Source organism: Oryctolagus cuniculus, chromosome 5, assembly GCF_964237555.1.
Source record: "Oryctolagus cuniculus chromosome 5, mOryCun1.1, whole genome shotgun sequence".
NCBI lineage: Eukaryota > Metazoa > Chordata > Mammalia > Lagomorpha > Leporidae > Oryctolagus > Oryctolagus cuniculus.
The window spans coordinates 50,749,157-50,773,954 of NC_091436.1; the positions used below are offsets into that span (position 1 = coordinate 50,749,157).

Genomic DNA, 24,798 nt, shown 5'->3' on the forward strand with positions numbered 1-24,798 from the left:
GAAGGTTAAGAAAGTTATTGCTAGTCATCACAGCTGTTTGTATTTAGGAGCAGGCCAAAACCTTGACTCTAAAGTCATCCTCTAAGCAAAGAAGAGCTGGGGTTCAGAGAGGGCTCCAAGGACTTCTCTGGGCCTTCGATGCCATCTTGTGCACTGCGGGAGACCTCTGCTGAAATTTTCCCATGAATCATGAGCTAGCAAACCATGCAGTTCTCTGTCATAACAGAGATAATGGATTCTGAAAACAGTGAGTGTTAGTGATCAATATTCTATCATGTTTCATGGTGTTTGATTTTTAAGAAAAATAAATGCCAGCTAAACTGCTTTAAAAATGAGATGTGCTCAAGGGAAAAAGGCCTAAAGCTTGGACCCAAAAATCATTTCCTAAAACAATTTTATGGGGGCATAAAATTCCAGCATTATGGCATAATGTATAATGCTATTTTATGGCGTGGAGTTTTAGTTTAGACATTGCACGTTGTTCAGTAATAGCTTAGTGAATATATAGCACGTGAGAAGACAATAATAAAAGCATGAACACTGTGAAACATAGATTTGAAGGTGCATGTAATCCTTCACCCTGAAATTTTACAAACATGGTTAATCAGACAGTATTTTATAAGGGCTTGTCTAGAATTTTGTAATTTATTGATCAAGAATTAAACAACCTATAACGCAAAGTAATTAGCTGGGCTCAAAGGAAGTAAATCCTATTTTAGATGTAATATGCTTAGTATTCTGAGATAGCAATTACTAAAATTATAGAACAAATTACATAATAATATTGTGATGCCCAGTATATTCTCTAGAGGTATGTTTTCAATTTCTTAAAAGGGACTCCACTATTTGGCTGACCGATTAACTAGCACTTAGGCTGTGCTTTAGAGATGTTAAAGAATAATAAGAATGAAATAAATAGTATTTGCACGTGAGCTCTCTAAAGGAATGGCTCATGAAACGCTAAAGGCATAAGCAGTGCAAAGAATGTGCAAGACTCTGTCAGTGCTCCATGCAATGGCAGCAGTAACTTGGAAATTTTCCATAAGACCTTGGCATTGTACTTTTAAAACTATCATTTTCTAAAGATTTATTTTATTTATTTATTTGAAAGACAGAGTTACAGAGAGAGGTAGAGAAAGAAAGAAGTCTTCTATCCACTGGTCCACTCCCTAGATGGCTGCAATGGCCAGAGCTGAGCCAATTCAAAGTCAGGAGGCAGGAGCATCTTCCGGGTTTCCCACGTGGGTCCAGAGGCCCGAGACTTAAGCCACCTTCCACTGCTTTCTTAGGCCGTAGCAGAGAGCTGTGTGGGAAGAGGAGTAGCCGTTACTAGAAGCAGCACCCGTATGGGATGCTGGCACTTCAAGCCAGGGCTTTAACCCACTGCACCACAGTGCTGACCCCTAAAACCATCATTTTTAAACAAATTATGAAATAATATATTCATTCTAAAATTTTTAAACAGAGAATTATAAAAAAAAGAAGCCATAGCCCTTGTCTATAGTCTTGAAGAACAGTGTTTCTTCTACTTACTACATGCTCAATTCTTTATTTAGTGGATGATTAAGCCTATGATTATGAAGAAAATTAAAAGTATGTTGTTGTGAAAATTAAAATAAGAAAAGAAAGAGGAGGGGGAGTATGGTGGATGCTCTTGAATTGTATGTATAAAATCTGTTCCCTTTATTTAAAAGTTAATTTTTTAATTAAAAGTTTATTTTTTAATTAAAAGTTTAATTAAAATTTAATTTTTTTAAAGTTAATTTTTTTAAATCCCAGTGGAAAGAACAGGTCATCAAAGAAGGAGGTACCTTTCTCTGAAGGGAGAAGAGAACTTTGACTATCAACTTGTCTAAATATGATCAGAGTCGGTGAACTCAAAATGCTTCCATAACCTTGGCAACTCATGACAAGAGCCTAGGGTGATTACTCATGCCATAAACAAAAGTGTCAATTTGTTAAGTCAACAACAGGAGTCACTGTGCACTTACTCCTCATGTAGGATCTCTGTCCTTAATCTGCTATACATTGTGATTTAACACTATAACGAGTACTCAAACAGTATTTTTCACTTTATGTTTCTGTGTGGGAGAAAACTGTTGAAATCTTTACTTAATGTATGCTAAACTGATCTTCTGTATATAAAGAGAATTGAAAATGAATCTTGATGTGAATGGAAGGGGAGAGGGAATGGGAAAGGGTGGTAGGGAAGTTATGGGGGGGAAGCTATTGTAATTCATAAGCTGTACTTTGGAAATTTATATTCATTAAATAAAAGTTAAAAAATTAAAATAAGTCACAATCATACTATCCCAATATATATACCTATCAAAATTAATTTCCAAACTGTTTCAGTATGTATAGCATATATAATGTGAAATGTATTTTACAAAGTGAAGTCATGGTTTATGTCCTATAAAAACATTTGCTTTTAGTACAAACTTTGCAAATATGAAATAATGGTTAATGGTGTAAAGTGTAAATACTAAACTGCTTCTCCTCTACTGTGTTCCTTGGAGCAGTAGCATCTGGTCTGCTATCCAAGGATTTACAGGGGAAAAGAAAGTAGTCTTTATAAAAAATATATGAGAAACACTATTTGTAAAATTTGCTGGGGCTGGCAATGGGACACAGCAGGTAAAGCTACTGCTTGGAATACCTGCATATTATATCAAAATTGATCACTGGGACTAGTGAGATGGCATTGGTACATGCCACCTTGATGGGGTTGAATTGGAATCCCCTGGTATGTTTCTAACTCTACCGTTTGAGGTAAGTCAGCTTGAGCATGGCCCGAATTGCACATCTCTTCCCTCTCTTATTCCCACTCTTATATTTAACAGCGATCATTTTTCAGTTAAGTTTCAGCACTTAAGAAGAATTGTGTATTGATTACAGTATTCAACCAAAGGTATTAAGTAGAACAAACAAAAAAAAATACTAAGAGGGATAACATATTAAGTTGCTCATCAACAGTCAGGGTGAGGGCTGATCAAGTCACCGTTTCTCATAGTGTTCATTTCACTTTAACAGGTTTCCTTTTTGGTGCTCAGTTAGTTGTCACCTATCAGGGAGAACAAGTGGTATTTGTCCCTTTGGGATTGGCTTATTTCACTCAGCATAATGTTTTCCAAATTCCTAACAGGGATCACTTTTCAGTTAAAATTTAAACACCTAAGAATAATTGTGTGTTAATTACAGAGTTCAACCAATGGTACTAAAACAAAAAAAATACTAAAATGGATAAAGTATTACATTGTACATCAACCGTCAGGACAAGAGCTGATCAAGTGCCTGGTTTGAGTCCTGGTTGTGTTGCATCTGATTCAGCTTCCTGCTAATGCACATCCTGGGAAGCAGCAGGTGATGGTTCAAGCACTTGAGTTCCTGCCACCCACCTGGGAGATCACAATGGAGCTGTAGACTCCTAGTTTTATCCTGGCCAAAGTCCGGTTGTTGTGAGCATCTGGGGAGTGAACCAATAGACAGAAGCTATCTTTTCCAATTTTCAAATAAATAAAAATAAACATGTAAAAATGAAAAGATCTTCTTCAAAATTTTATTTACTGCATAATTGCTCATTTTTAATATGTTAATATGTATGACTGCATTTTAAGCAGGAGTGGTAATTATAAGTTTTCCAATGCTTATTTAATGATAGTATTCTTTTTCATGATTTCTCTTGTTATTTTATAATATATTAGTATACAAATTATTTATCATAGCTCTATATTAGATTATATACCTATTTGATCATTATTATATAGTATATTCCCAAATCTCTATTGATGCCTTGTGAGATACTAGTAAATTTTACAGCATACTGTAGGACCCATTGAGTTAAAATGCTCCTACATATCATTTAGTTTCTGATGAACAGCAACCTGTCCCAAGACTTGCTCAGAATTCTGTGGACGAACAGTATGGATGTCTGTAAGGCTCCATGTAGTGTCAGCTGGATCCACTGACATGTCAGACACCTGCAGGGTCAAGAGGTTAGTACAGACTTGTTCACATGGCAGCAGGACATAAAGAGAGAGAACAGAAGCCAGAAGTTCTCTTGACATCTACACATGGAACTTATGTGTCATCGATGCTTCATTCTATTGGTCAAATCAATTCACAAAGACAGGTGATATTCAAGGTGTGGAAAAATGGCTTTCACTTTTTTGTGGGAGATGCTGCAAAGAATTTGTGAGTCCCAGAAAGATGTGATACTTCTTGTCAAACATCCATGTGGTTTTCAGATCTTTGCAAATAAATATAATGTAGTGAGAAGCCATCTTCCACAAGGGGTCTTCACAAACTTCAAGTCAAATGTGTATTATTTTATACCAAAGTAAATTCATCTTTTAATTCCATTTTCCTATGAACCTTTTAGTGTACCTTTGTATAAGAAACTCTATGTGTACTAGTTAGTGATTTCTTTGGGAAAAATTCCTATAATTAATACAAGAGCTATGGATATATTTAAGGATTTTAATATATATTGCCGAATTTTGTAAAACTATTGTAGCAACTCTTGCACCAGAAATACATATCCCATAACTTTTTATTCTGTCAGCTTATGTGGTCTTTTTTTTTACTTTAATATTAACCTTAGAGCCTGTGAGAGAGGACCATACTTATAGGTGAAGCAGTTTTGTGAGAACAAGGTCCTTTGGAATTCTCAGTAGCTAGGCCTCTTTGAAGAGGTCTATGACACAACACTTTTATGCTAAATCCAACCAAGTGTAGACGAAGTACTATTGTAAAATTCTGTTGTTTTTTGGAGTCCTTGGAAGAGGAAAATTCCATGGCTAATTTTCTGTAGTGTGAATAATTTATAATGCAATTCTAATCTAATCAAATGTATTTTCTTCGTAGAAACCAATGAACAAAAACCACGAGTTACAGAGGAAGGTTATTTATAATATTTAAAATATTTTCCTGGGTAAGGAGATAAAAAGATGTGGTGGTACTATGCTTATCACAAGCAAATTTGAATAACTTTCTAAAAGGATTTTTTGCACTCAAGCCCACACTCTTCTTGGTCCTATCAGATGGTTTGGGGGCACTCTTGGGTAAAACACAGTAACATTTAGATACTTGTATAGCCTAAGAATCTGATTAGTATTCTAAAGAGACAGGCAATATTATCAAAAAAATTATGTTTTTATTTGCATATCCTTCACTTTGGAAACTCTGAAGGTTCTAAAACTTCTTCTAGTTCTTCATGGTAAGGTTCTGATATTAAGTTTCCAGAATAGTCCTGGGAGAAACCCTGAGAACGTTGAGAACTTAATGTCATGCTCCTACAATGAAAGTGCACCAGGGCATCACCCAGAGGTACAGTCTCCCAATTTAAAGACAACTCAATGCAAATATTAATGTCTTGCTTCCTCCTCTTGCTCCCCATTTATTCATGATTGTTTAGTAGTCTTATTTTATTTCTCTGGCAATGGATATATCTGCACCTTCTTTGGGATGTTGTGGGTATGATTACATACATGTATGAGACAGATGTATGATTACATATATGGCTGTATGTGGCTATGAAGATTTAATATCCAGAATTATTGAGATATAGACAGTGGCTGACAAAGTTCAAATAGAATCACAACACAAAGCAGATTCTAGGACACTCCACCATGGAAGCTATACTTCCAAAGGTGTCACCTTTGGATGGGCGTGCATTCAGCTTGGTCAAGCCTGCTGACAAGAGTGCCTATGCAGAGGGAAAACAACTTGGTGGAGACAGACATGAAGAAAGCATAGGGTCTGACACCATAAATAAGAGTGTCAATTGTTAAATCAACAACAGGAGTCACTGTGCACTTACTCCCCATGTAGGATCTCTGTCCTTAATGTATTACACTATGTGAATTAACGGCATAACTAGAACTCAAACAGTACTTTATACTTTGTGTTTCTGTGTGGGTGCAAACTGTTGAAATCTTTACTTAGTATATACTAAATTGATCTTCTGTGTATAAAGATAACTGAAAATGAATCTTAATGTGAATGGGATGGGAGAGGGAGCAGCAGATGGGATGGTTGTGGGTGGGAGGGAGGTTATGGGGGGAAAAAGCCACTATAATCCAAAAGCTGTACTTTGGAAATTTATAATTATTAAATAAAAGTTAAAAAAATAAGATTAGAAACTTAAAAAAAGAAACATAGGGTCACTCTGGGGGAACAAAACTTAGAACAAGAAAGTTGAGATTTGCAGTACTGAATGAATTTTTAGGCTAATCTCTGAAGAAAGGAAATTTCAATGCATGGGAGAATATTAAGGAGGCATTGTTCTACCCCTGTACTCCAGAGAACACTAGCTTTCAATAAAGTTGTCATTGGATTTTTCAAGGGTCAGCAGACCCTGGGATTTTTCATGGTGTTCGAGAACAGGCCCACCAGGGATGCTCTCCTACTGTCTGCTACCCATGCAGAGAAGAACCACATGTGCTGGTGAATGGCAGAAAACCCCTTAATAAAATATGACAATGCTAATGACAGTTGGGAAACAGACCTATGGTACCATGTCATTGTCACTCTGTTTTGAAATGACATTCAGCTCAACTCTGAGCAACAGCTACCAGCTCATTCCATTTTATTTGCCATCACAATTTTAAGTTCTCAACGTAATTTTGAAGTAGGATTGTAAGTAAAGGTGTCATTGTACATAAAGGAAGAGAGAAGTGTCAAGAAGTAATGAGTTGTAGGTCTTGAATTACTGGCATTTACAAATCCTAAGTATGCAAAGATATAGCTTTCATTATACCATATTTCACTAAATTTAAGACACCATTTGTAAGATGCACTATTGTTTTATGTACCATTAAGAAAGAAAAATCACTGCCAACTAAACTATGATGTGCCATAGTTTGTGAGCTACAGCTCAATTTCAGATGTTAAAATATGAAAAAGTGAATGTCTTGGAATCAATGAAGTGAGGTATTTCTATAAGTGTATTTAACTCTCAAACCCTGTTTAATACTAACAGAAACATTAATCTTGCCAGGTAGAAATAAACTGTCTTTTCTGAATTTAATTTAGTCTCATTTGGGTTAATGCTCAACAAATTCAGAATTATCTTGCAGATAGTTCAGAGGTGAGGGGCTGCTGCCTTAATTTCATAAGAGGGAATACCACAGTCATCTTTTTTTAGGTCACTGCACAAGTATTGGGGGGGGGGGCTGAGATGAAGCCAATCTGCTGTGGACATCAGTAGACACTCCAAGACTTCTATTGTCCTGGCCAATGTATTCTTTGTGCAGCATGACCAGAAGGCCGCGGTGTCTACAGATTTGCCAGCCCTTGTGACCATGACTAAGGAACCTGAGACACATCTACCCATTTTCCTGCCTTACAGTGAGATATAGGACCCGCCTGTTTATATATCACCCTAATCTAGGATCATGATCCAGCTCTGGCTCCATGTTAGACCCATTTCTCTCAAGGGAATCTAGTTTCTCCTGATTATAATTTGGATAGTAAAGCATCAGTGTCTCTTCTCATAAAGACCTCAAACTTTTCAGCATTTCTAGTGCTCCCTTAACACAGAGGGCTTCAACCCTACAGATAAACCAGGTACGTACCCCTTTCTCAGGAACTCACAGAAACCCACTTACTCTTCCCTTTCCTCAGTTTCACTCCTTCCCTCAATCTGACTGACATTCTCTTTATTTCCAAAGGCAGGATAATCTGGCTAAGTAGTAAAAATAACCTACCATTTATGCCACACTCATGGCTTTTCAAGATGTAATAAGGTCCTCCATCCCTCTTAAGTTTAAAATGCTAAGAATTGATTTTGTTGTTGTTGTTGTATATAATCCCTAGCCCTGTACAGAGTGGATTAGGAAAAATGAGGAGAAAGGAACAGGGAAGCCAAGCAGTATTATAAGAAAAAGAAACATTGGTTAGTATGCCAAAATACTATACCACTAAAATAGTAAATCTGTAATACCTAGCCCACATTCTTCCTGAAATATCAGAAAGGGTTATACCACACCACACCTTGACTTCAATTTGCTGGACTGGCAAATTTTACAGAAGATGCAGGGTTAGCAAAGCACTGGACAATGCTTCAAGGAGATGAATCTATCCTAAATATTGGAATTGTAGGGGGCAGCAATGGAGATAAAGTCCAGTGTATTTTAGGAATTATCCAATGTTGTCATCAGCCACATTCTAATACATGCCTTGAGTACCAGTATGCTCCCTTCATGAGAAGATGGAAGAAGTAAGGCCTCAGCCGATAATCCACAGAACTGACTCCACAAAACCCCAAAGGCCATCTCTACTATTGTTAAGAAACCAGTTACTCAGGGTTTTAGATTGTGGAATATTTATGTGAAAAATGTCCCCATTTCTCCACCCTTCCCTTTATCCATGCCTTTATTTTTTATTTATTTATTTATTTATTCTACAGGCAGAGTGGACAGTGAGGGAGAGAGACAGAGAGAAAGGTCTTCCTTTGCCGTTGGTTCACCCTCCAATGGCCGCCGCGGCTGGCGCGCTGCGGCCGGGGCACCATGCTGATCCAAAGCCAGGAGCCAGGTGCTTCTCCTGGTCTCCCATGGGGTGCAGGGCCCAAGCACTTGGGCCATCCTCCACTGCACTCCCGGGCCACAGCAGAGAGCTGGCCTGGAAGAGGGGCAACCGGGACAGAATCTGGCACCCCAACCGGGACTAGAACCAGGTGTGCCAGTGCCGCCAGGCAGAGGATTAGCCTATTGAGCCGCGGTGCCGGCAACCTTTATCCATGCCTTTGTAATATGAATTTGTAGTGTCTTTCAGGAAGTAGTGAAATTGGTTGCTCTTATGATTTGATATGGCTGATAGAATGGGCAGAAGTGGCAGAGTGCCACTTCTAAGCTGTGATATTCAAAGTCTTAAACATTTCTACTTTCTGTCTCTTGAAACTTGGTCCAGAATTATGAGAACAAATCCAAACTAGTCTGCGGAATAATAAGCCACTCAGCTGGCCAAAAGCAACCAACCTCCTGATATCCTATTCCAGGAAGAACCCAACCATTCAGCTAAGTGACTCAGACATGTGCAAGCCCAGCTAAGATAAAAACTGACAAGGCAACCCCTAGATTCATGAAAAATAACAAAGTAAAAGAGCTTTTAGTACTACCTTTTGGTCTGGTTTATTATGCAGTAATAGCCTCCTCTCCACTCCCCTCCATGTCTAGCTTCCTCCCAAGCTTCTACAAAAAGAAGCTGGAGTTACCCCTCTAGAGAGATATCCCTCTAGATTAGCCTAGCTATTCCTGTCATTTTAGACAGTAATCTATTGGACCCCAAACATGTCAGATGTGCCAGCTGACAGTAGAGGCATGAGTGAGCTCAACTAAGATCAGACAAACCCTATGCAGTTCAGAAAATCATCCATCTGAACTACAAGTTCATGAACACTAACTATTGTTTAAATTATTAACTTTTAGATGGTTTTGCACATCAGTAGCCAACTAATATAAGATTACCCTCTATTAGGAAGATCAGAGGGGTAATGTCAGGTCTTTCTATCACTTCTAGGTCTGTGGTAACTACATCTATTAAACAGTGTCCATGTATTCTATTACTATTTTTTACTTATCTATTTATTTACAGGGCAGAGACAGTGGGGAAAGATTGCTAAAGAGTATGCTAGTTGACTCTAAAAATGCCTACAATGTTCAGGCCTGTGCCAGGTCAAAGCCAGGATCCTAGAACTCATCTGGCTCTCCCACAAGGATAGCCAGGATCCAAGCACTTGAACCATCCCCTTCTGCCTCTTAGGGTGTACATTACCAGAAAGCTCAATCAGAAGTAGGGCTAAGACTTGAACTCAGGGACTCCAATAGAAAATGCAGGGATCTCAAGCTGCAATTTAATCTCTGCACCAAATATCTGACTCATAGTCAATTTCTCCTTCTCTTTCTCTCTCTCTGCATTCAACAATCTAAATCTTCAATTATAATCTAACCCCCCATCTCCCTTAAAATGAATCAATGCATATTTTATAAATTTGAAATATATATTTAAAAATTTGTGATATAAACATCAAACAAATATTTAAATTTTTGAGAGACCTCTCAGGAGCCAATATATCTAACAAATAAAGATTAATCTGGAATTAGGTAATAATTATATCACTGTTTTAGTTCTGTAAAATTAAATTTTCAACATTAGATTTAACAATCTTTTCATTTTTGAAGTCATATATGTAACCACTTCTGTATTTTTTTTAAACTTTTATTTAATGCATATTAATGCATATAAATTTCCAAAGTACGACTTATGGATTACAATGGCTTCCGCCCCATACCGTCCCTCCCACCCACAACCCTCCCCTTTCCCACTCCCTCTCCCCTTCCATTCATTTTCGATTATCTTAATATACAGAAGATCAGCTTAGTATACATTAAGTATGGATTTCAACAGTTTGCTCCCACACAGAAACATAAAGTGAAAAATAATAGATGATTTTTTTTAAATGATGATGAAATCAGAGCAGACCTATTGTCATGTTTAATCCCAGTGAGAGTCAAGTTGGGAATTGATAATTTCTCTTTTTTTTTTTTTTTTTTTTTTACAGAGGATCAGTTTAGTATGCATTAAGTAAGGATTTCAACAGTTTGCACCCCCATAGAAACACAAAGTGAAATATATTGTTTGAGTACTCGTTATAGCATTAAATCTCAATGTACAGCACATTAAGGATAGAGATCCTACATGAGGAGTAAGTGCACAGTGACTCCTGTTGTTGACTTTACCAATTGACACTCCTGTCTATGGCATCAGTAATCTCCCCATGCTCCAGTCATGAGTTTCCAAGGCTATGGAAGCCCTCTGAGTTCTCCGACTCTTATCTTGTTTAGACAAGGTCATAGTCAAAGTGGAAGTTCTCTCCTCCCTTCAGAGGAAGGTACCTCCTTCTTTGAAGACCTGTTCTTTCCACTGGGATCTCACTTGCAGAGATCTTTTGCCAGAGTGTCTTGGCTTTCCATGCCTGAAATACTCTCATGAGCTTTTCAGCCAGCTCCGAATGCCTTTAGGGCTGATTCTGAGGCCAGAGTGCTATTTAGGACCTCTGCCATTCTATGAGTCTGCTGAGTATCTCACTTCCCATGTTGGATCACTCTCCCCTTTATTTACTCCATCGGTTAGCGTTAGCAGGTACTAGACTTGTCTATGTGCTCCCTTTGACTCCCAGTCCCTCCACCATGACCAACTGTGAACTGAAACTGATCACCTGGAACAGTGAGATGGCATTGGTACATGCCACCTCGATGGGATTGAATTGGAATCCCCTGGTAGGCTTCCAACTCCACCACTTGGGGCAAGTCAGCCTGAGCATGTCCCAAATTATACATCTCTTCCCTCTCCCATTCCCACCACCATGTTCAACAGGGATCACATTTCAGTTAATTTTCAACACTTAAGAATAACTGTGCATCAATTACAGATCTAAACCAGTCATATTAAGTAGAACAGATAAAAAAACTACTAAGAGGGATAATGTATTTAGTTGTTCATTAACAGTCAGGGCTATGCTGATCAAGCCACCGTTTCCCATAGTGTCCACCTCACTCCAACAGGTTTCCCTCTTGGTGTTCAGTCAGTCGTCACCGATCAGGGAGAACATATGGTATTTGTCCCTTTGGGACTGGCTTATTTCACTCAGCATGATGTGTTCCAGGTTCCTCCATTTTGTTGCAAATGACTGGATTTCGTTGTTTCTTACTGCGGTATAGTATTCTAAAGAGTACATATCCCATAATTTCTTTATCCAGTCTATCGTTGATGGGCATTTAGGTTGGTTCCAGGTCTTAGCTATTGTGAATTGAGCTGCAATAAACATTAGGCTGCAGACTGCTTTTTTGTTTGCCAATTTAAATTCCTTTGGGTAAATTCCAAGGAGTGGGATGGCTGGGTCGAAAGGTAGGGTTATCTTCAGGTTTCTGAGGAATCTCCAGACTGACTTCCATAGTGGCTTGACCAGTTTGCATTCCCACCAACAGTGGGTTAGTGTCCCTTTTTCCCCACATCCTCACCAGCATCTGTTGTTGGTAGATTTCTGCATGTGAGCCATTCTAACCGGGGTGAGGTGAAACCTCATTGTGGTTTTGATTTGCATTTCCCTGATTGCTAATGACCTTGAACATTTTTTCATGTGCCTGTTGGCCATTTGGATGTCCTCTTTTGAAAAATGTCTATTGAGGTCCTTGGCCCATCTCTTAAGTGGGTTGTTGGTTTTGTTTTTGTGGAGTTTCTTGATCTCTTTGTAGATTCTGGTTATTAACCCTTTATCTGTTGCATAGTTTGCAAATATTTTTTCCCATTCTGTCGGTTCTAAAATTATTTCTATCATTGCATATATATTTACACAGAGAGTTATCTAGAATTATACTAGTCAAGTGTATGAAGGGATCAGGACTTGTGGCTGCCAGGCTCACAATACATTACAAAACAAATAACCCTAGTCATTTTATTCAGATTCATTCAGTTTAGATAGAACTGACACTTAGCAACTTTCTTTTTAAATAAATATACTGAGTTGCTATTGTATTAAATCAAAATATAAAATATAGCTTGTGAAATGCAATAATAATAGTAATGAACATATTCACTGATAGAAAAAAATCTAATAAAATAAAAACACACATGCCATTATATTTTCTAAACTTTGAAAAGAGAAAAAAAGTATGGCATAATGTCATCTTTTTTCCCATCCTTAGGACCAACACACTTTAATTCATTCTTCATATGCATTGTCTAGTAAAGATAATCCTAAGAGGAAATAGAGCAACACTAAGTGTAGTTGATGTATAATTTCCTTCCTCCTTCTAAAATGAGAGATCAGATTTCTATTGGATAACTCTCAAAAGGAGTTTTATAATGATTCTACAGAAAAATCAGAAATACATAGAAATTCCCAAAATATGAATCTTGTCTTCTTCCAAAATAATATCTTTTCAGGAATGATAATCAAGCACTTTCTTTAGATGCAGAAATTCATATAACAATGAATTTCTATCAAGTGAACATCATCTTCTGAGCTTTCTGTAACAACAATGCAAATGTTGACATATTTCTTCTCAAAGTAGACCACCCTTCGCAGTCTACAGTCAAAAAATAAAGCTGGGCTGGCACCGCGGTTCACTAGGCTAATCCTCCACCTAGCGGTGCCGGCACACCTGGTTCTAGTCCCGGTCGGGGTGCCAGATTCTGTCCCGGTTGCCCCTCTTCCAGGCCAGCTCTCTGCTGTGGCCCGGGAGTGCAGTGGAGGATGGCCCAGGTTCTTGGGCCCTGCACCCCATGGGAGACCAGGAGAAGCACCTGGCTCCTGGCTTCAGATCAGCATGGTGCACCGGCCGCAGCACGCCAGCCGCGGCGGCCATTGGAGGGTGAACCAATGGCAAAAGGAAGACCTTTCTCTATCTCTCTCTCACTGTCCGCTCTGCCTGTAAAAAATAATAATAAAATAAAATAAAATTATATTAACAATTCCAAAACTCTATTTTATCTGTATTTACTTACAATGGTATGAGAATGAGTTCCCCTCAGATTTCTCACAAATATGTTTGGGAACCCATCAGATGTAATTTGGTAGCACGTGGCTGGACACCAACATTTTCCTCTCTTGTCCATCTCAATGTCATTTACTTAATCTCTTGAGACCATTGGTAATTGCAAACAGCTGTGGCAATGCTAACAGTGCAACCAAGGGAGCCAAGTGGACTAAAGATGCTGAAGATATGTCTATTAAGGTTGCTGGTTGTGGCTAGCCAGGCATCCTGTGTCCTGCTACTGATATCTTTGCCCAAGTCATCTTCTTATCACTCCAACTACCAGGGCTGTTAAAACCAATGATGCTAATGATAGCATAAGTTTTCAAAGACTGAAGAGTATTTTAGTTAAATGGTGTTTCTGGTGTTCATTTTTAGCTTATATTAGTACCTTTCCACTCTTATTTAAGATCTCTATACTAAAACTCAATCTCAGAGTTAACTGACCTGCTATACGCACCATACTCAACATGACCTTCTTTTACTTTTGACTTTGACAAAGGCAATATGCCTCAAGTTTTCTCTTTTACCATGATGGCCCTTTCCAGGAAGCACAATCGTGCCTAATAAATATAAGGAGTCTTCAAAAAATTCCCGGATGGGGCCAGTGCTGTGGCACAGCCCTGGCCTGGAATGCTGGCATCCCCTATGGGCACCAGTTCTAGTCCCAGCTGCTCCTCTTCTGATCCAGCTCTTCCCTGTGGCCTGGGATAGCAGTAGAAGATGGCCAGGTCCTTGGGTCCCTGCACCCGCTTGGGAGACCCAGAGGAGGCTCCTGGCTCCTGCCCTCAGAACGGCACAGCTCCAGCCTTTGCAGCCAATTGGGGAGTGAACCATCGGATGGAAGATCTCCCTCTCTCTTTCTCTCTCTCTCTCTCTCCCTCTCCTCTCTCTGTGTAACTCTACTTTCAAATAAATAAATAAATCTTTTAAAAAAAAAAGTTCTTGGAAATTGTATGTTATGAAAAAACATTTGCACCAAAATTAATTTGTCTTTTACTTCTACATGAATTCCTGTAGTATTCTCATGTGTATATGTGCGTGTGTGTGTGTGCATGTATCATATCTTATTTATCCATTCATCCACAAACAGGTACTTAGGTTGTTTCTGTATCTTGGCTATCATCAATAATGCTGCAATGAATATAAGAGTGCAGATACATCTTCAAGATCCTGATTTCACTACCTTCAGATACATATACAGATGTGGGTTTCAGGATCATAAGATTTTTATGTATTTAACGTTGCAGTGAACTGCCTTCCAAATTTACATTCCTACCAACTGTGTTCATGGTTACCTTTCCCCCCAACCTTGCCTGCAATTGCTATCTTTAATGAGAATACTTCCAAAGTTCATGGAGAATGCATATTGTGAAAAAATAATCTATATATGGATTTCAAAACTTTTTGCCCCCATATGAACTTTTTTCAATTCTATTTTTTGCAAAAACATTAAGTACTCACATTATAGACCCCTAATATCCTAACTCAGTTCTCCAGACAAATAAAGAGAGGCCTCAAGTCAAGAATAAGCTATAGCTCTGGTTCAGGCAGGGAACATAAAAAGTCAGGATAAAAAAATTCTGACTAGTCATTTAAATCCTTTCTATTTAGTTGAAGTAGATTTTTTGTTCTCTTCACTACAAGCAAATGTCCTACAAAATCCACTATTCATAATAAAGCCCATCTATCAATAACTTATTATTTGCCAAATACTCCACAGGGCTTTATATACAGCACTCCATTTATCAACTTTTTGGATAAAGAGATTGAGGCCTAAAGGAATATATAGTAACTTCGCCAAAATCAATAGTTAATCCAGGACTCCTTGTTGCCAAAACGCTTGTTCTTAATCATTGTGTTTTAGAGCTGCAAGGGACATCTTCAACATAAAGAATAAGATTATAAATGCAAAACCCACTAATCTTCATTCATTTAATGAGAACTTATTAAATTTATATTTATGCTGCAAGCTATTTTAGACTCTTGGAAAAACAATAAGAACAATATAACCTGTTATATTAGAATATAAGCTTATATTCTAATTTTCCTTCCCATAGTTCATGAACTTTCTATGGAGATACAGAATAAGCAAAGATTGGAATCATCCTGTTGTTTCCAGAGTAGTTTTATTTCAATGAAAGGAATCTGAGTTACAATTTAGCACAGTTCTTAACAAAACTTGTTTACTTATTTATTTAAGAGTCAGAACAACAGAGGGGGAGAGAGATAGAGGGAGAGAGAGGGAGAGAGAGGAAGATAGAGAGGGAGACAGAGAGGGAGAGAAAAAGCAAGAAAGAGAAGGAGGAAAGGGAGAGAGAGAGAGTTACCATTTGCTGATTCATTCCGCAAACTCTTGAAACTGCTGGGTATGAATCAAGCCAAAAACAGAAGCCAAGAACTCAATCCAGGTCTACCACTTGGTGGCAGAGGTCCAAATACTTGAGCCATCACTGCTGTCTCCCCGAGTCTGCATGCATTCCAGAAATCTAGGGTCAGAAGCTAGAACTGGGTATTGAACCCAGGTAGTCTAGTATAGGACATGGGTGTCTTAACTGCTAGGCTAAATTCTTCCCTCAAACAATCTTTTTTTAGTAAAACTATGGAACTCAGACTGATTAGTAAACAGAGCCCTCTACAGAATAGAAAGCTCATCTTGCTACTCCAAAATGAATCTATTTCTGCAATATTTTCTCTGCCAGCTAACTAATTTAGAATCTACTATCTGCAAAAACAAAAATAATCTCCTTAAAATAAGAACAGCCTCGAGGAAGCCCTGGTTTATAGTTCATATAATTCCAAAATACTGAAGTGTCTTAAACCTCCACTTGAAAGAACTAACAAAAAAGTCAATGTTGTTTCTCCCCTGAAGAAATACTGGATATTGCCTTCATCACGGACAATACATATAATATCTTAAAGAGTATGTGCCAAATGGGACTAAGAGGAAAAGAACATTTATATGAGCTACAAAATAAAGCGAGAAACTTTAGCCGCATTGATTCAGATTTTCACAAAATGAATAACCAAGGGGAGATTTTCCTTGACTTTCTTTTCACTTCAAGTAAACCATTCACCACATGAGGAATAGGAGGGGATTTCTCAATGGCCCCACACACATGAAACTTGTATTTCACATTCTTCCAGTTGCAAAGTCTGTCCTGCTATAACATTAGTCTAAAATTAGAATGAAATAAAAATTAAAAAATTAAATTCACTTACAGAGAGGAGCAGAGCCCATAATATAACCATATAGTAAGAGTGACTGAGTGACTTGTGATGAGTAAAAAATAGAGCAGGCAAGAATTCAGAAGAGACTCCACAGTTTGCTCTACATTTTCTTAGGTTAGTCATGATTCCTCCCAAAGAAAGCACTTTCATCTCATGTAAAGAAAGATGGCATAATCGGATTCCTTCCTACTAGTCCAGAAAGTAGTCTCACCATCAAACCTATCCACTTAATCCTAAGTGCCACAGATGCCACTATTAGCAATTCAGTCTCTTGAATCTTATAGGATTTTGGTTTTTAATGTACTGTGGTCTTTTGTGGCCCATCATGTTGTGGTTGTAATATACTTAAGCATTCCTGAATTTCTCTTCTTGCAAAATTTCACATGTAGATTTGGATTTGCATACTTAAAATGATCAAGTAAGATGATTTTGAAAATTACATATGAAACTATAGGAAATGTACTAGATTTTGAATAGGACATAAGCGAACATGTAAGTCATGGCATTTATTCCTCCCTCTTTGAAGATACAAACGTAATCCATTTTTAATTATATAATCATTGGGAAATAAGTTAGACATCATATTCTGATCTCTAAACCAATGCTGAACAGTCATCACATGCAGGCAATTTCTCACTTAAATAATAAGAAGTCTTCATTTAGAAGCCTAAGACAATGTGTTCTTCAGTGCAACTTAAAAATTATATCTGAGCATTCCCTAAGCACAAGCTATTGTGGTACAAGGGCCTCCCACATAGTTCTAAGATGTTCTAAGATGCTACACATTGATAACGCAGCAGGAAGATGTACCAAAAAAAAAAGCAGATAGAAACAAAGGTTACTTTAAAATTGGAGCAGTAGAAAGATCATGTACAGATGGAGACATTTTCAGAAAAATCTACTCTGTGCCACACCAAGACAGGAATGAATAAAGCAACACTTGTCTTTATGAAAAATCTCAAGCTATCAGGGGAGCAGGTCTAGAAAGTACCACAGTGGGTCAAAGTGGCACAGTGATGTTGTAAACGAATGACAACACCAATGAAGCAAAGAAAATGAAGCTCTTACTCTTCTAGAAAGGCAGGGGAGGTGCCTGCCATAAAATAGAGATCAGTTTCACCAGATCACACAAAAAAGTGTAAGACATTCCAGCCAACAGAGTTACAGTGCCACATAGTCAAGGCACTTCTCTAAAAGATGGGCATATAGTTCACAGTAGCTATTTCCCTTTGCCTTAGCCATAAAATTATTTTATTGTACATGGTTCCAAGTTATGGATACTTCCTAAGAAGTTCACCTGCTTGTTCACTGATTTACTTATCGATTCAACAAATCTTTAGATAATAGATAAAAGAAAATCTAGAATAGCAGAAAGAAAAATAATAGATACAAGAAAATGAATACAGCATACTTTAGTGGGGAAGATATATAATAAATCAATACATATATATATATATACATAGCATAACATAATAGTACATATTATTATATCATGACATTTAAGCGCTAAAATGGAAAAAATAATGCAGGATATACAATAATGGGAAGTGTGACGTTATACAACACGTCCAGGGAAGGCCCCCTAATGCAGTGCTACATAGGCAGAGATTTGAATGAGGTGAACCGAATGGATAACAGATATGCAAAAAGAGAGGACTATAGGCTGAGAGACCCACATGTGCAAAGGCTCTGAGGTGAAACATGTGTATGTATTTCAGGAACAGCAAAGAGTTAATGACATTTGGGTGCCACATGGAAAATGTGGAAAGGGAGGATAAAGGAGATGAAGTCAAGGATTAGCCAGCAGCCAGGTCCTATAGGCCAGTAGGCTATGGGAATGAATTTGCATTTTATGGTGTCCCTATAGCCTGAGAGAAATAGAAGATAGAACCAAAGATGACCAAAGATAGAAGAATATAGAACCAAAGTAAACAAAGATACCATTTACTGAGAAGAGGAACACCAAGACAAAAGAGGGCCAGAGATGAGACTGGGAAGGAAATCGGGACTCACTGGTGCCTACAGCACACTGCAGACTGACTACTGGACAGAATCTTACACACTTTGATCTTTAGAGTTTACTCCCAAATCTGCACATACAGTTCACTTTCAATCATTTTAGCCAAAGAGGGCAAGTAATGAGAAGTGCAGTCCCAAGCCTACTTGTGATCAGTGCAGAGCTGATTTCAGGACCTTGTTGAAGTAGATCAAATCTTTGTTGCTTCTCAGCCTCTTGGTTTGTAGCTTCCCCATGCCATCCCAAATCCCCTTTCCTCATTGCCTTTACATTTTCTTCTAAAGCCAAAAGTGGCCAGAGCTGTGGTGTAGTGGATTAAGCCACTGCTTACCATGCCAGCAACCCATATGAACACCCATTTAAATCCCAGCTGCTTCACTTCCAATCTAGTTCCCAGCTAATGCTCCTGGGAAAGCAGCAAAAGACAACCCAAGTGTTTGGGCCCCTGCACCTATGTGGCAGATCAGGACAAAGCTCCTGACTCCTAGCTTTAATCCTGCCCCAGTCTAAGTTGTTGTAGCCATCTGGGGAGTAAACCTGCAGATGGAAACTATTCTCTCTCTCTCTCTCTCTCTCTCTCTCTCTCTCTCCCCCCCCCTTCCATCCTTCCCTCCCTCTCTCCACTCATTACCAACCAGATAATTAGAAAAAAGATCAGGATCAGTCATGTAGGACTTAGGGTGAACTTCTTATATTCCTGGAACATTTGTCCTTTATAGCTTGTCTCTAAATATATGATGAACATTCCTGTTCCATAATTCTCCTCTAAATGGAGTGTGAAACATCAAAAGAAGGACAGGTATGTTAGAAACCTACAGTTTTCACCTGTATGCTCTGAAGATAATAATAACTCAATAAAATGGGTGCTAGGGATGCTTCTTATATGCACTCTACTTACTTAGGTAAGACAGCTACATTTTTAAGGTTTTTTTTTTAACTGAGGAACGGAATAACTTCTTTCTTACTGCTATAATGAATGCAGCAGGTAAATAAGAAAATATTGTATCTGGTGGTGAGATAAAGATTGAATAACTTTTCCATAAGAACAAGTACTGTTAAGGTAGGTGCCTGGAACAGACAGGTAAAGTTAGGGGCCACCCAAAACATGACTGCAGGAAGCAGCAGGTCTAGAAAGAGTACAGAAAATATCAGAAACAATTTCTGGGCAGAACAGTCAGGAATGTCACAGCTGTGGTTATCTGTTCAGAACTGTGTGCTTACACAGGTGGGCACAGTTACATAAGCACTCGAGGACCAAAGGAAATCATACCTATTGCTAAGTTATTTTTACCCCCAAGTAAAATACTTCTGAAAGTCTAAGTTCTTTGAATTCTTACTTCATGGTTGACTATATTTAACAGCTCATCATAAATACAATAAAAATTAAATAGTGGCAGAATACTATTGATTTTTATTTCTACATATTGCCTGATACTCTATGATATTAATATCTTACTATCTTTTAGATGAGAGCCTTTTCCTCATTTTCATGTATCCCTGGACTATAATGAATGAATATTTTTTTGTCTTTTCCTAGAAGAGATATGCATGTACACAGATTAAAATGTATTCTAACAGAAAATCCTACTAACAACATCTTATTTGGTATTGGAAGAAGAAAAGTACTATAAACAAAGAAATCTTCAATGAAGTATTCACATCTTAATGGAAAGCAAGCAGAAAATAACTTTAAAGTTGCCAAAATTAACTTTTCACTCAGAGTTTCTTTGATAACTAAAAGAATGCCTATCTGGCTATGTCATTAAACCCATGTAGAGAATGCATCTATCAGTCTTTAGGATAACAACAAATATGTCTGTGTGACCACCTTGAAGTACAAAATAAGTGCTAAAGAAACAAAATCAAGATCAGTCACAAATAGCTACCAACAATGACTGCTTTGTACACAGGCTTCAAAGCCAAAGTGACTTCACTAAAGGATAGCCGTGTAGCTTGAGGGCTCAATTTATTACTTGCACAATTTCAGAAGCAGGTAGCTACCATTTGGTTGTTCAGTTGTGGTGGCTAGGAGGTGGGACAAGAGGAAAGTTTTTTCAGGTTGTTGAGGACATGCTGTCTCAAGGTAGTTCTCATGAGAAGGTTGATTAGCCTGAGGCAAGCCCAGCTGTGCTTGGTGCTCCTGACTCACTATGTGATCCTCTCTCTACATACATTCCACCATCCACCACCCTCTTCAGAAACCAGACCAAGGGGACTGCCCAAACTTGGACTGTGAACTTCCAAAACTGTGAACCAAAATAAACTTCTGTCATAAATAGCTTCCTTTGGTCCTAGATGTAAATATAGATTCGTAGATATATAAATAAAATCACATAATAATATTAGCTCTCCTTTTTAAAGTATGCATTTCTGATCAAAACATAACACTGTATGACACAAATATGTATAATTACTTCTAAAAAGCAATCCTTGGAAAAATGATGCATGTTTCCTCAGAAGCTTGTCCAGTCCATGGAAGAGTTGTCTAGTGAAGTGGAAAGCAGAGTAAAATTATGCTTGATAGGGGCCGGTGCTGTGGTGTAGCGGATAAAGCCTCTGCCTACAGTGCCAGCATCCCATATGGGTGCCAGTTCGAGTCCCGGCTGCTCCACTTCCAATCCAGCTCTCTGCTATGGCCTGGAAAAGCAGTAGAAGATGGACCAAGTCCTTGGGCCCCTGCACCCACTTGGAGGACCCAGAAGAAGCTCCTTGTTTCTGGCTTTGGATCGACATAATTCCAGCCGATGCGGCCAATTGGAGAGTGAACCAGCGGATAGAAGACCTCTCTCTCTCTCTCTCTCTCTCTCTTTCTCTTTCTCTCTCTTTTTTCCTCTCCTTCTCTCTGTGTAACTCTGACTCTTTCAAATAAATAAATCTTAAAGAAAAAATTATGCTTGGTAGACATTCAAGTCTCTCTTCAAGTATCTTTGAAGTAAGATACAGCCCAGAGAGAAGCACCCAGTAGCAACATGGACAGAAGATTCAGTATCAGCCAACTCAATCACCCATTATTCATTTCCAGGAAAAAGCTAGCATGGAAACCAGAGTGCATCAAGCTTACGGAAGACTGGCTGTACCTAATAAGAAGACCGCAAGGTAAGTAGAGGTAAAGATGCAGATCTCCACTTACTACCAGATAATGAGTGCGGAGTAATAGACTATCTAATCATTCCCACTGGTGAGAAATGAAGCTTCAGTGTATTGCCAGTCAGATTTCTACTGGCTCAAGAACCAAGTGCCCCTGAGCAAGCCTGTGGATGGCAGCCTGTAAGTCCAGAGCAGCAGTGGCCGCCTGCACCTGGCACAGGGCTGTCCCTGTACTTGACACAGTGACACCTGCAAATGGGAGAGTGAGAGACAGCCCTGCAGAGGAGTCTGGTCCACGGGAACACCAAAGTGGGAAAAGGAATCCACAAAGGAAGACAAATCACTTCAGACATTTATTCTTGAAAAAGAGATGACCTTCACAGTGTAATCATACATTAAATTTCAGACAAAGTATCGATGCTATAAAGGATAATTTTTACAAATAATTCTCAGAAATCTTTATTCTCTCTATAGAACATTTTCCATTTAAATATTTTATGTAAGTTCCTCTTTCTTAAAAAAAATAGAATTTTTATGATTCATCAGCCTGAAGTATTTTATAATACATGTTGCTTGAGTTAATGAAAATGCTGGGATGAAACTTATTACTTAAATTATTTTAAGGTACATTATACAGCCTGTAGAAAACTGCCATTTTCCCCTCAGGATAAACCAATTCCCTCTGGTTTTGCATAATAAATACTTGCAATTCTCAAATTCAGGCATTGTAAAAATCACTGTATCCCTTTGAAACACTACCAGCCAATTGTCTTCCTCAGCTTAAGTACATTGAATTGCTATGTTGTAGATGATTATAATCCAGGACGCAAATTAAGTCAAAATTAACTGCATGCAACATCTATTACAAAAGAATTTATAAACTTACCAGCTGAAAGTTTGAAACAATAATAAGAAAACACAGGAAAAAGGAAAATTTTAACATGGAAATCATTATGGGAAATACCTTTATAATTAACTAATTACTTAATGACTGCAGACTATCCAATATTATAACTACATTATAACATATTATTAAAAGTAATGAATTTTCTTCTTTGAAAAAAGTGCAAACTGTGAGCTGTTTTACCTGTGGCTCAATAACAGTCTAGGGAAGGAATATCAGGGAAGAATCACCAGGGCTACCTACCCTGAGGATGTTCAAAAAGTTCTTGGAGGGCCTGGCACTGTGGCGCAGTAAGTTAATCCTTCGCCTGCGGTGTCAGCATCCCATATGTGCACCAGTTTGTATCCTGGCTGCTCCATTTCCAATACAGCTCTCTGCTATGGCCTAGAAAAGCAGTAGAAGATGGCCCAAGTCCTTGGGCCCCTGCACCCATATGGGAGACCCAGAAGAAACTCCTGGCTCCTGCGCCGGATCGGCACAGCTCTGGCCATTTTAGCCATTTGGGGAGTGAAACAGCAGATGGAAGATCTCTCTCTCTCTCTCTCTCTGCCTCTTCTTCTCTCTCTGTGTATCTGACTTTCAAATAAATAAATAAATCTTGAAAAAAAAAGTTCTTGGAAATGTGCATTTCAAGAACATTATACATGAAGTTCAAATTTTATTCCATCAAAATAAATTTATTTTTAATTCTATTTTCCATAGGCTTTTTGAAATTCCTTCATAGAACTGTTCCATAAGACATATGAAAAGCCGGCGCCGCGGCTCACTAGGCTAATCCTCCGCCTAGTGGTGCTGGCACACCGGGTTCTAGTCCCGGTTGCCCCTCTTCCAGGCCAGCTCTCTGCTGTGGCCCAGGAGTGCAGTGGAGGATGGCCCAGGTTCTTGGGCCCTGCACCCCATGGGAGACCAGGAGAAGCACCTGGTTCCTGCCTTCGGATCAGCGTGGTGCACCGGCCGCAGCACGCTGGCCGCGGCGGCCATTGGAGGGTGAACCAACGGCAAAGAAAGACCTTTCTGCTTGTCTCTCTCTCTCTCTCACTGTCCACTCTGCCTGTCAAAAACAAAAACAACAACAACAACAAAACAAGACATATGAAAAGTAAATAAGGTTCCCCCTGTTTTTATCGTGAAATGATCAGGGAAAGAATTAAAAGGGAGCTTCCCAGGCACATAAGTCGGAGCTGGCTTCGGGAACAGACAAGCTGCATCTGGCACAGGGCCTCACACTTAGAAGAGTAAGACACTTGGTTTCATGTTCTAGTCACCATCTTGAAAATCTTAAAGAATTTTTGATGGAAGCAACCTGCCTTTTGATTTTACTTTGGATGCTTTAAATTTTGTAGCTATTGTGCATATGAGAAGCCAAGTAATACAGTGTTGGGTGCACAGAATCCAAACAGAGAATAGTCACTGAATTATTGAAATAAAAATGATTCCCTAGTTTCTGATATTTTAGTGTGCACCAAATAATTTGTTTTCTGAAAGGAGAATGATCACATGAAGAAATCTTCCCTACTGAAAATCCTTCCCCATTCAATTTGGCATTTTAGTCTCTTCCCCCTTTTACTCACCCATACTGTGTGTGATCAGGAAAACACTAGTGTCCAAATCACATAATGCTGGTGTTCAATTCAGAAATCTGGGCTACCCAGGCAGGCCACCAGAGCTTCTTGCATATGACAGCGCATTTCCCTGAACATTTATTTAAGGAAACACAAATGGTAACTATTTCGATTTGGCAGGTGTATCCCTTAGGCCCTGGAGCAGGGAGAGCTCTCAGACTCTCTGGACTCTGGAAAAGCAGTGAATCATCCTGTTTCCCTAAAAACTAGGAAAGTGATTTGACTCTGGCAAAGAAAGATTGCATAGTGGGTGGATGCCACTCATAGGTACTTTTGTAGGTAAGTTGGGGATTCCTGCAAAATTGATGTCATATTTTATTGTAGCACAGAAAATACTATGGAGGCAGGCTTGGTGACCCCATAGTTACCACTTGACTCTGCTCCTATAGCCACAGTGAT

At 38.6% G+C, this 24,798-nt stretch overlaps 1 long non-coding RNA gene across 3 annotated transcripts in view; it reads right to left on the bottom strand.

Annotated features, from left to right (window-relative positions):
- Window positions 1–1,075: 1,075 nt before the first annotated feature.
- The window catches only part of LOC103349875 (uncharacterized), a 154,626-nt gene continuing 130,903 nt past the window's right edge, over window positions 1,076–24,798 (bottom strand). For all 3 annotated transcript variants that reach the window (XR_011388548.1, XR_007922852.2, XR_011388549.1), the window contains exons 6-7: window positions 3,399–3,466; window positions 1,076–1,303 (exon numbers count right to left, since the gene is read on the bottom strand). This is a non-coding gene — a long non-coding RNA (uncharacterized lncRNA). The remainder of the gene's footprint in view (window positions 1,304–3,398; window positions 3,467–24,798) is intronic.